Genomic DNA, 12624 nt, shown 5'->3' with positions numbered 1-12624 from the left:
GCCTGATGAAGACTCAGAATGTTTTTTATCATTAGATTGACGTGACTCCGATCTGCGGCTGAAAAATCGACACGCCGCTGGCTTCACGGCTGAAAATCGATGCTCGCCTGTAACACAACCAAAGAATTGATGCACGGAGCTGGAGAAATGATGCGCAGCATCGCTGATGGAGGCTGGGAGATCGCAACCCACGCTGCGTGTTTTTTGAATCATCATGTGGCTGGATTTCCGACGCAAGTACCGCTGGGTGTGTGAAAACAACGCAAGGCCTGCTCGGACCCGAGAGTGCTCACTGGATCGACGCATCACTCTCCTGCGGACAGAAGAAACAACGCGCCCGACCCGACAAAAGGAGAATCGACGCATGGTCCCGCTCGTGAGTGGAATCAACGCATCGCAAGCCCTTTTTGACGCACACTCACCCGTGCTGGGTTATTTTTTCTTTTTAATTGATGACTTCTTTATATTGTGGATCTTTGTTGTTTTAGTCATGTTTTGTTTAGATAAATATTTACTATTTTTCTAAACCTGTGTTGTGTCATTTCGTAGTGTTTTCATTAAGTTACTGTGTGTGTTGGTACAAATACTTTACACCTAGCACTCTGAAGTTAAGCCTACTGCTCTGCCAAGCTACCAAGGGGGTAAGCAGGGGTTAGCTGAGGGTAATTCTCTTTTACCCTCACTAGAGTGAGGGTCCTTGCTTGAATAGGGGATAACCTGACTGTCGACCGAAGACCCTATTTCTAACAGCAGTAGGAGCTGTACTCAGCCAGGGTGGCGCCAAATTCATCACCACCTGGCTGATTACAACTCAGCTTTCTGCCAGCCTTTCCATGGGGGGCACCCCACCGTAAAGGAGCAGAGGCCAATATCATAGCACTGTTCCCACCAGTCAATCCCAGCTGGAATGTTGTAATACAATGTGGGGAATACCGACAGTTTGATGTTGAGGTCCTTCCCGCAAGTTTAGCGGTCAGCTCATCTGCCCTCCAAACCCGTAATGAGGGCCTTAGTTTGTGATTATAGTAATGATGATGAAGTGTGTGACTAATGGGATGTTCAAGTTCCCACAAAGGTAGTGTATGATTATTGGGATGTTCATGATCACACACAGACGATGTGTGAAGGTAAGCATGTATATCTATCCATAAAGATAGAGTATGAAAATAATGTTGAAGTTTCCAGACAGTTAGAGGGTGAAGGTAATGATGCTCAAGTCCTCATAGACATAGGCCCTCATTATGACATTGGTGGTAAATCCCACTTACCGCCATGCTGACTGCTGCCAACATACCGCCACCGCGGCGGATATCGGCCAACCATATTATGACACACACTTATCAATCTGTCACTATACAGCCACACATACAAGTCCACCAGCCCAAAGGTCAGTGATAAACTGGCGGTATCCAAACCCACACCGTTATGCCAACAGAACAACGCCCACAACATTATGACCCACGAATCACTACGGCGGACATTCAATGGCGGTAAACCATTGGCGGACATACCACTGTGCTCAAAATACACACACGCATACAAAACAACGCTACATTAGTCAATTCAAACTACACACACCTGACACACATACACACACCACACCCACACTACTATAAACACACACACATCACCCACAACCCTTTACGACTACAAACAATTGGCACCAGAGAGAGACAGAAAGATCACTCACCCAACCAGAGCCACATACCACCATCACCTATACACCACACACGCACCTCACAACACACAGCCCAACACATCACCCCACACACCCTCACCCATACCACTCACACAACACCCATGGCACCACAAGGACACCCCAGGTTCTCTGTGGAGGAGCTAAGGGTCATGGTGGAAGAAGTCATCCGGGTAGAGCCACAGCTATTTCGATCACAGGTGCAGCAGATATCCATTGCTAGGAAGATGGATCTATGGTGGAAAATCATGGACAGGGTCAACGCCGTGGGACAGCACCCCAGAACAAAGGATGACATCAGGAAGAGGTGGAACGACCTACGGGGGAAGGTGCGTTCCATTGCAGCAAGACACCAATTTGCTGTACAGAGGACAGGCGGTGGATCCCCACCTCCTCACCCACAACTATCAACATGGGATGAGCAAGTCTTGGCAATCATGCATCCTGAGTTCCTGGCCAGAATAGGAGGAGGACTGGACTCTGGTAAGTCAATTCCCTATTACTATCAACCCCCTACCTGCATGCCATCACATACCCCCACCCTCACCCCCACACCCATCACTCCACCACCTCCAACACACCCCACCATCACAACCCACTCATCCCAATGCAAAGCCCTGCATGCAACACCAATGCATGGACACCCCTCACAGACCTGCATGGACACCTATCACCACAGCATGCACACTAGAGAGAAACACCTAGCCCACCAAATACCAACTCATACAAGGCAAAGCTGCCAGGGCAATAGCAACCATAGAGGGCAACACACCCATGCACAGTATGTCACATGCAGAAACAATAACACTGCATTTACATCCCCACAGGTAACCCACCCTATGTCACTGGCGAAAAGGTGCCAGCAACATCCAGTCCCCCCACAGTGATGACAGCCGCTCTGGCCACCTGTATCTAGATGAGCAACCTGGCCCATCTGGGACCACTGGATAGTCGGTTGCCCAGGCACACTCTCACACCACCACATAGCCTACCTCCTCAGGAAACACCAGAACCACACCCACCCAGTGGGCCCATACCTCTGTCCCCGGGACTCGTCAATCAGCAGTGTGTCCACCACTATAGGCACCCCAGGCCACCCCATAAACACAGGACAATCAGGGACCTAGGGTCAGTAGCAGTGGGCACACGGTTCAGCGGACAGAGGCATAGGACAACAGGGAAGCTGGGAGGACTGCTGTGCACCAGGGAGAGGACAGGCCCAGGGAACCGACCCTCCAGGAGGCACTCACAGTGATCCTGGGAGCATACTAACATTCCCAGGATACGCTGGGCCAGATCCTGGACAAGTTGCAGGAGAACATGCAGCTTCAGGAGGGACAGTACCTGGGTATCAGGGAGGACTTGAGGGCCATCAACACCACCCTGGTCTCTATTGGAGGGGTGGTGGAAGACATGGCCAACAGTATGAGGAAGGCAGTGACACACCACCGGGCCCCTGACACTAGCCAAACCACTGAACAGCCCTCTACCTCTGCTGCCGCTAGTGGACAGGAGGCCCCGCCACAGGACCAACAGGACACAAGCACCCCTCCCCCTGCAGAAGGAAAACCACCCCGCAAACGTTCCCTGAAAACCAGGCAGAAGCTAGAGACTATTGCCAAGACCGCCGCCAGGAAATAAGACTCTCCTGATTGTCACCCTTGTGTCCCACTCTGTCACCCTGTTCACCTTGAACTGCCATTGCTCCCCTTCCTATGTCCCCTTGGACAATGCAACTGTGATACAAATAGACTGGACTCTAACCTGGATTTTGCTCCATCATCACCCCAGCCCATTGCACTACCCCCTCTTCTTCAGAGCACTGCAATAAACACACTTTAAGAAAATATATTTATGGTGTATGTCAAATGTTTTCAAAGTCTTTTTGTTTAACCAGGTTCAAACATTGCAATTCAACTGTACAGTAATGTTTACATAGGAAAGACATGTAGCTGACTGCACTGAACACACCAGTAGCAATAGTGGGGCACCAACATCTGAGAAAAGACATTCCAAAGGGTACAGTGAGTGGGCTTAGAAGTAGGAATACACAGCCTGCCAGTGACAATGTCATACATCAAACTGTCAATTATTTGTGTATTAACACTGTCTTACCTGTGTCTCATTGGAAGTATTGACGAATAATTGCACTTCTGCTGTCCTCATCCTCTGTCTCCTCATCTTCACTGTCCACAGGATCCACTGCTGCCACACGGCCATCTCCAGCCTCCTCCTCCTGCAGAAAAAGCACATGGCGTTCCAAGGGAAGGTTGTGCAACATACAGCATGCCACGATGATCTGGCAGACCTTCTTGGGTGAGTAGCACAGGGATCCCCCTGTTAGATGGAGGCAACAAAACCTGGCCTTCAGGAGGCCGAAGGTCCTTTCTATAATCCTTCTTGTTCACCCATGTGCCTCATTGTAACGTTCCTCTGCCCTTGTCCTGGCATTCCTCACAGGGCTCAGTAGCCATGAGAGTTTGGGGTAACCAGAGTCACCTGCAAATATCGAGGGACACATGTTAGCCACACACTCACCCTTAGGGCCCACATCATACCCATACACCAACATCCACTGGGTGGGAACCAGGTCTCACCTGTTAGCCACACCCTGTGCCTCTGGAGCTGGGCCATCACATTTGGGATGCAGCTATTCCTCAGGATAAAGGCATCCTGCACAGACCCAGGATACTTTGCGTTGACGTGGGAGATGTACTGGTCCGCCAGGCACACCATTTGGACATTCATGAAGTGAAAACTCTTTCAATTTCTGAACACCTGTTCATTTTGCTGTGGGTGGGGGACAAATGCAATATGTGTTCCATCTATTGCCCCAATGATGTTGGGGATATGTCCCTTTGCATAGAAGTCAGCTTTCACTGTGGCCGAATCCTCAACCTGGTGGAAAACAATGTAGCTGCACATTTGTTTAATCAGGCCAGACAACACTCTTGTCAGCACTATTGAGAACATTGGCTGTGACATTCCTGCTACCAAGCCCACTGTCACTTGGAAAGGACCAGTTGCCAGGAAATGGAGCACTGCTAGCACTTGCACAAGAGGGGGTATCCTGGTGGGATGACAGATAGCAGATGTTAGGTCAGGATCAAATTGGGCACACAGTTCTGTGATTGTGGCCCTGTCAAGTCTATAGGTGAGGATAATGTGCCTGTATCCAGTGTTGCCAAGTCCACCAGGGGTCTGTACAGGGGGATGTCTCCATCTCCTATTCATCCACAGCAGTTGCAATCTATGGGGCAAAAGAGTGAGCGGCTGGTCATTATCTGTACATTCCACCCACTACAGTTCAATGCATATAGTGATTGTAACATTATTTTGGTGTGATATGTCCAAACAGTGAATTTGTGTACTGTGACACAGTTAGGATCCATGGCCTGCACCCCCCCTAAAATGACATCCGCCTGTCTTGTATGGAGGGACAGTGGAAATGAGATAATTCGGCTGACGTTGTGCGCCGTTGCGGGAGGCGATCGAGAACCGCTGTGCAACTCCTCATTGGTTATCATTGGGCCCTATGGGGTACAGTGGCCAATGGTGATGTACGCCAGTGGTGACAGTACGCACTGCCGCAGATGAGACCGCCATTTTCTATCTGTTCACTCACTTGCTACCTGACCTTTAACAGGAGAGGACCTGCACTGCAAATGCTGCTGTAACCTGTGTCTGGAACCAACCATGGCTCCTGTTACTGGAGAAAGGGCCCCTGCCTTCATCTCAGCGGAGTTGGTGCGACTGGTGGATTGGGTCCTACCCCAATACTGACTGATGTATGGGCCTCCAGACCAACAGGTGAGTACACCGTGAGTACGATGCGTGGGGCTTGAATGCATGGAGTGCTGTGTGTGAAGGCCTCATGTAGGGTGGGGGGTCGGTGGATGGGTCCAGGCAGAGTGCAGCATGTATGCTGGGCCATGTCTGTGCTAATGGGGATGGGAAGGGGCATGGTGGGACATAAGTGTAACAGGCAGGACGGTCGGACTAATACCTTTCCCTGTGTCAATTTCCCTGCAGGTCAGCATCCATCAAAAAAAGGGTATATGTCGGGCCATCGCCAAAGACGTGCGGACCCTGGGGTCTAAGGCAGGCAGAGCACCCAGAGTTGGAAACGGTGTGAGGACCTGAGACACTGGGCACGGAAGACAGCGGAGGCCCAGCGGGGGATGGCCTCCCAATGAGGAAGGGGTGTCCGTCAAACACTGATCCCCCCTGATGGTCCGCATACTGGGGGTGGCCTATCCGGAGCTAGATGGGTGCTTGAGGGCATCACAGCAGCCACAAGGGGGTGAGTACAGTGCCCTAATTTACATTTACGCCTGGTGGGGCGGTATCCAGGTGGGGGGTGCAGGCCCTGGGGGTGCCCCTAAGCCAGACCTGGCATTGCAGAGTAGGTCCCATGTTGGGCAGGGTTCTGATGTGAAAGTCCTCCAACCAAGCTAGTAGGCATCCACTACTGGGCAGTGGTCTGTGGGTCTTAGGTATGCCGCAATTTGCGTTAGGTGTCCCTATCCATGGGCTGGTGACTAGCATTGTGACTGGTATTGCATTGCCTAATGCGTAGGGCTGTTCCCTGTGTGTGAGTGTGTTGTGTACACCAACCGTGGTGTTGTTGCCGCCATTGACCAAGTGTATCCTTTGTCTCTTCCCCCCCTTTTTGTTTTGTCATCCTGTCCTTATGTGCATTAGCATCATCTGGCAGAGGAGCAGAGGCACCGGCGATGGAGGGAGCTGCATCCCACAGGACCCAGGAGGCCGAATCCACCAACGGTAAGGGCACCAGTGGGATGGAGGGCGAGGGGAGCACCATGGCAGTGACTGGAGGCGACAGTTCAAACAGGGATAACTCCTCCGATGGAAGCTCCCTGGTGGTGGTGTAGAGCCCCCACCTTTGTCTCAGCACTGCCCTCCCATCAGCCCCTCAGAGAGTTTCCTGCCCCAGTTAGCCCTGCTGTCCTGAGTGAGGAGGCTATTGACCTCCTGCGATCCATCTCTGTTGGGCAGTCAACCATTGTGAATACCATCCAGGGGCTGGCAGCCCAAATGCAACAGTCCAATGCATTTCTGGAAGGCATTCACACTGGCTTGGCGGCCCAATAGAGATCAATCCAGGCTCTGGCCTCCTCTCTGATGGTAGCCATTGTCCCTGTTTCCACCCTCCCCCCTCCAACTTCCTCTTCTCAATCCCCTCAATCCCAACCTATCTCAAGCACACAGTCAGACGAGCAGGCACCCAGGACAACACACAAGAGTGTACATGGCAAACACAAGCACCACACTTCATACCACAGCACTCACACAAACACCATCCAGAAGCAGACATTCCAACATCCTCTGCCTCCTCTGAGTCCCCTTTCTCCTCCTCGTCCACCTCCCTCCCAGTTGTGTCTCCACTCACACCTGCATGCACTACATCCTCATCCACTATCACCATCACCAGCACACATATCAGATCACACGCCTCATTGGCAGTCACCACCCCCACATCCATGCACACGTCCCCTGTGTCCTCTCCCACTGTGTCTGTGCCTACTCCTCCCAAAGAACACAAAAGTAAGCACTCAGACACCCAACAGCCACCCACCTCACAACAGCATCCAGCCCATGCACCTGCACTCAAACACATTAGACTGACACCTCCTACCACCACTCCCTCTTCCACCACTCCCAAACCAGCTCCTTCTTCCCGCCCCAAGGTCCCTAAGAAGCTTTTTCTCTCCACCATTGACCTCTTCCCTGGCCCTCCCCCCGTCCTTCACGTCAGGCTAGGGTGGTCAAAACCCAGGAAACCACCTCAGCCACCCAGTCTACGGGCACAGTAGTGTCCCCAGCAACTGCAGGTGGGAAAGGATCCTGGTCACCAGACAGCCAGACAGAATGGGTGCCTGCCCCAAGTGCTTCAAGGAAAGGCAAGGAGCCATCTCCAGTTGCAGGAAGGAAGGGCAAGGATCCAGCCCCAGCTACAGGAAGGAAGGGCAAGGAGTCAGCCCCAAGTGCTGCAGGACGAAAGGGCAAGGAGCCAGCCCCAAAGTGCTACAGGAAGGAAGGGCAAGGTTCCAGCCCCAGCTGTAGGAAGCAAGGTCAAGGAGCCAGTCCCAGCAGCAGGAAGGAAGGGCAAGGAGCCTGCAACATCAGGTAGTAGAGACAAGGGGCCTGGTGCTGGGACTCAGTCAGAGCCCCCACCAACAACCATGGTGGTGCAGCCATCTGAGGCTGCAGGGGAAGGCCTGGAGCCTCCACCAACCACTACCACTACCAGCACCGCCACCAGCTCCAGCAGCAGCAGCCCCAGTGGGCAGCCATCTGAGGCTGCAGGGGATGGTCTGGAGCCTCCCCCACCACTACCAGCTCCACCAGCAGACCACCACCAGCACTGCCACCAGCCCCGCCACCTGCCACAGTGGGCAGCTGCCCGAGGCTGCAGGGGATGGGCTGGAGCCTCCCCCCACCACTACCAGATCCACCAGCAGCACCACCACCAGCACCGCCACCAGCACTGCCACCTGCCCCAGTGGGCATCCGTCTGAGGCTGCAGGGGATGGGCTGGAGCCTCCCCTCACCACTACCAGCACTGCCACCAGCAGCAGCAGCCCCAGTGGGCAGCCGTCCGAGGCTGCAGGGGATGGGCTGGAGCCACCCCCCACCACTACCAGCTCCACCAGCAGCACCGCCACCAGCACCACCACCTGCCCCAGTAGGCAGCCGTCTGAGGCTGCAGGGGATGGGCTGGAGCCTCCTCCCACCACTACCAACTCTGCCAGTAGCACTGCCACCAGCACCGCCACCTGCCCCACTGGGCAGCCGTCTGAAGCTGCAGGGGATGGGTTGAAGCCTCCCCCACCACTACCAGCACCGCCCCTAGCACTGCCACCAGTTCCAGCAGCCCCAGTGGGCAGCCGTCCGAGGCTGCAGAGGATGGGCTGGAGCCTCCTCCCACCACTACAAGCACCACCACCAGCACCCCACCACAGGCAGCAGCAGCCCCAGTGGGGAGCCGTCCGAGGCTGCAGGGGATATGCTGGAGCCTCCTCCCACCACTACCTGCACTGCCGCCAAGACCCCTCCACCAGCAGCAGCAGCCTCAGTGGGCAGCCATCCAAAGCTGCAGGCGATGGGCTGGAGCCTCCCCCCCCACCACAACCAGCTCCACCAGCAGCACCGCCACCTGCACCGCCACCAGCACCTCCATCTGCCCCAGTAGGCAGCCGTCCGAGGCTGCAGGGGATGGGCTGGAGCCACCCCCCACCACTACCAGCTCCACCAGCAGCACCGCCACCAGCACCACCACCTGCCCCAGTAGGCAGCCGTCTGAGGCTGCAGGGGATGGGCTGGAGCCTCCTCCCACCACTACCAACTCTGCCAGTAGCACTGCCACCAGCACCGCCACCTGCCCCACTGGGCAGCCGTCTGAAGCTGCAGGGGATGGGCTGAAGCCTCCCCCACCACTACCAGCTCCGCCCCTAGGACTGCCACCAGTTCCAGCAGCCCCAGTGGGCAGCCGTCCGAGGCTGCAGAGGATGGGCTGGAGCCTCCTCCCACCACTACAAGCACCACCACCAGCACCCCACCACAGGCAGCAGCAGCCCCAGTGGGGAGCCGTCCGAGGCTGCAGGGGATGGGCTGGAGCCTCCTCCCACCACTACCAGCACCGCCGCCAAGACCCCTCCACCAGCAGCAGCAGCCCCAGTGGGCAGCCATCCGAAGCTGCAGGCGATGGGCTGGAGCCTCCCCCCACCACAACCAGCTCCACCAGCAGCACCGCCACCAGCACCTTCATCTGCCCCAGTGGGCAGCCGTCCGAGGCTGCAGGGGATGGGCTGGACCCCCCCCCCACACCACTACCAGCTCGACCAGCAGCACCACCACTGCCACCACTGAGCAGCCGTCACCGCCGGTGGACAGTGTGTAGTCCTGCATCCAATGGCTGTTGTGCGGCCTGGCCCCTGAAAATCCTATGGGTCTGACACCCAGCTGAGAGACTGTGACCTTGCACTCCCCAAGATCTGTGTCACAGGGCTCGATTCCCCATCCAGAACCAGTAGAGAAGCCATCCACTCACCCCATCTTCCCCAGGATGGAACTCACTGGGCACAATGCCCCCTTCAGAACCAGTGGAGAAGCCATCCACTCACCCCATCCTCCCAAGGATGAAGCTCACTGGGCATGATGCCCCCTCCAGAGCATGTGGGAAAGTCACCCACTTGAGAGACTGTGGCCTTGCACTCCCCAGGACAGAGCACAGGGCATGTTGCCCCCTCCAGAGCATGTGGGCAAGTCACCCACTTGAGAGACTGTGGCCTTGCACTCCCCAGGACAGAGCACAGGGCATGATGCCCCCTCCAGAGCATGTGGGCAAGTCACCCACTTGAGAGACTGTGGACTTGCACTCCCAGGACAGAGCACAGGGCATGTTGCCCCCTCCAGGACCAGTGGCCTTCTACCATCTTCCGGCTGAGTTGCCCTTCCATTCCCCGTCCCCCTGAGCTGCCTGACTATTTTCGACCTGATGCCCCTGTAGTGTTCTCTCCATGTTGTTGCAGGAGTGAAGTGGGGCCTTGGACTTTGTGATGTGACCCTGTGACCCACGAACATTGAGGACTGGGCAGTGTCCCTTGATTTGTGAATATGTATATACTTTTTTATTTGGATGCACATATTACTACTATATTTATCGTATTACACTCTTTTTACTCTATTGTAGTTATCCTTGCATTATTCCTGAGGCGTACGGTGTGAATATGTTATGTTACTGCATCTGCTTGTGTGTATGGTGTTGGGGATGGGGGTGTTGGGTGCTGAGTGTCTGTGTCACTCTCTTTTTCCTTCCCCCCTCCCCTGTGTGCTAGGTGGCAGTACTCACCGTGGTCTTCTTCGCCGGTGTCGGTGTTCGTAGTGGAGCAGCACGTAGAAGAGCATGGGGAAAACATGCAAATCGTGCTCCATGGCGTCATGGTTGTTCCCTGAGTCTCCAGAGGTGAGTCGTTTCCCTTCTGTGCAGTGTTTCTGCCAGGCTTTTGATGTTGTTGGTACCACCCCGGAAAAGGTGACAGATTGGTGTCTCATAATACAGTGGGCAGAACATTGTCTTCCGCCTGGCTGTAGGAGGTTACAGCCGTGGCGCCTATTGATTCCACCCTGGCGGTCGGTGTGTTGAAGTGGCTGTCTGTCTGAGTGGTTTCCGGCGTGGTCATAATTTCGCAGTTATTACCGCCTGCCTGTTGGCGGTATTACCGCCATTTTATCACCGACCGCCAGGGTTGTAATGAGGGCCATAGCATGTGATCGCAGGCATGTTTAGACCTCTGCATAATGTGTGATAATAGTAGTGTTCAAGTCCTACTGACATAATGTGTTTTGATTATCATTGTGAAGTCCATACCGTGCTTTAGTGTAAAGCTAATGATATTTAAGTCAGAAGTGTTAGAAATGGGGTTTGTGGTTGTCAGTGTATGCACCCTGTACAAGCAGGAACCACCACTCTAGTCAGAGTAAGCTAGATACACAGTTAGAGATAACCTCTTCTGACCCTCTGGCAGCTTGGCAGAGAGCAGTCAGGGTTACCTAAAGAGGCACTGTGTAAAGTATTTGTGCAGCACAGATACACACAGTAAAACAATGAAAACCCCTCAAAAAGACCCCTAACAGGTTTAGCAAAGTAGAGAATATTTATCCGTGCACAATAAGTCCACACCAAAAATAAGTAGAAGTCAAGAGGTTAATTTTAAAAGAATAAATGGAAAAATAGTGCTTAGAAGTCACATGGTAAAAAGGTTACTTGAGGTCACAAAGGACCAGTGCAAATCCAAAGTTCAGGCAAACCGTAATGGAGGGCAGGCCAGCTACAGGACTCAAGGAACGGCCACTAAAAAGTACCTTGCATGGAGTAAAGCGTTGTTGGCGAGAACACAATGCGTTGTTGTTGAGCTGTGCAAAGGGGGGGGCGTGTCATTGTCGAGCTTTGTTGAAGTGAATGCAATGCATCGTTGTTGATCGATGCAGGCTGCAAATCTGCTGTTGTTGAGCAGCTTCTGATTCTGGGTCGAAGGGCGATGCAACCAAATTTGTCCCCCAGTTAATGCAATGCACTGTTTTTTGCATCAATCAGCTGCAGAACCCAATACTGAAGCCAGGACTTCAAGGGGGCACCTCAGGCATGGGTAAGCCTCACAGAAGGCAGAGTCCAGCAGCACCCGCAGAAGTGTAAGAAGTATTTTGTGTCCCTGAGACATCAGACATCAGGAGGCGAGTCAGCAAGCCATTGGAGATCACTTGGAGGGGTGGCAGAGTCCTTCCAGTAAAGTTAGGGAGTAGCAGGTAGTAGGGCAACAAGCAGAAAAATAGTCCTTCCTGAAAAGCAGTCCAGTTGAGTCCTTTCAGCAGCACAGCAGTCCTTCTGACTGAGCTCCAGCTCAAGATCCAGAAGTGTTTGGTTTTATGGGGTCAGAAACCCAGCACTTATACCCAAAGTGCCTTTGATGTAGGGGATGCCATCGAAGGAACTCTTTAGTGCACAGGGATCACTTTCAACCCAGTCATGTCTGCCAGTCTATTTATGGGGGTAAATCACCCTTTTTTGTGGGGACAGGACATTACCTATTCAAGTGAAGTGTGAGCCCCTATCACCCTTCCTGCCCAGGAAGACCCATCAGTACACAAATGAATGCAAATGCAGTGGAGTGTCCTGTTTTGTGGCTGTCTAGAGGGATTGCACAAATGTAATTTTCACTCACCTCAGCCCAGATGTGTATTGGAGCCAGGATGTCGGGCACACAGAGCAGTAATACCAAAAAATGCCCACTTTCTAAAAGTGGCATTTCTTAAACAACTGTGTCATAAGCCAACTTCACCAGTAGGGAGGATTTATCATTACCATTTGTTAGAAATGAAGTCTCTGGTTGCCAGTCAGTTTGCAC

This window comes from Pleurodeles waltl, chromosome 7 (genome assembly GCF_031143425.1).
Source record: "Pleurodeles waltl isolate 20211129_DDA chromosome 7, aPleWal1.hap1.20221129, whole genome shotgun sequence".
Taxonomy (NCBI): Eukaryota; Metazoa; Chordata; class Amphibia; order Caudata; family Salamandridae; genus Pleurodeles; species Pleurodeles waltl.
Note: the sequence above shows the minus strand (reverse complement) of the source record.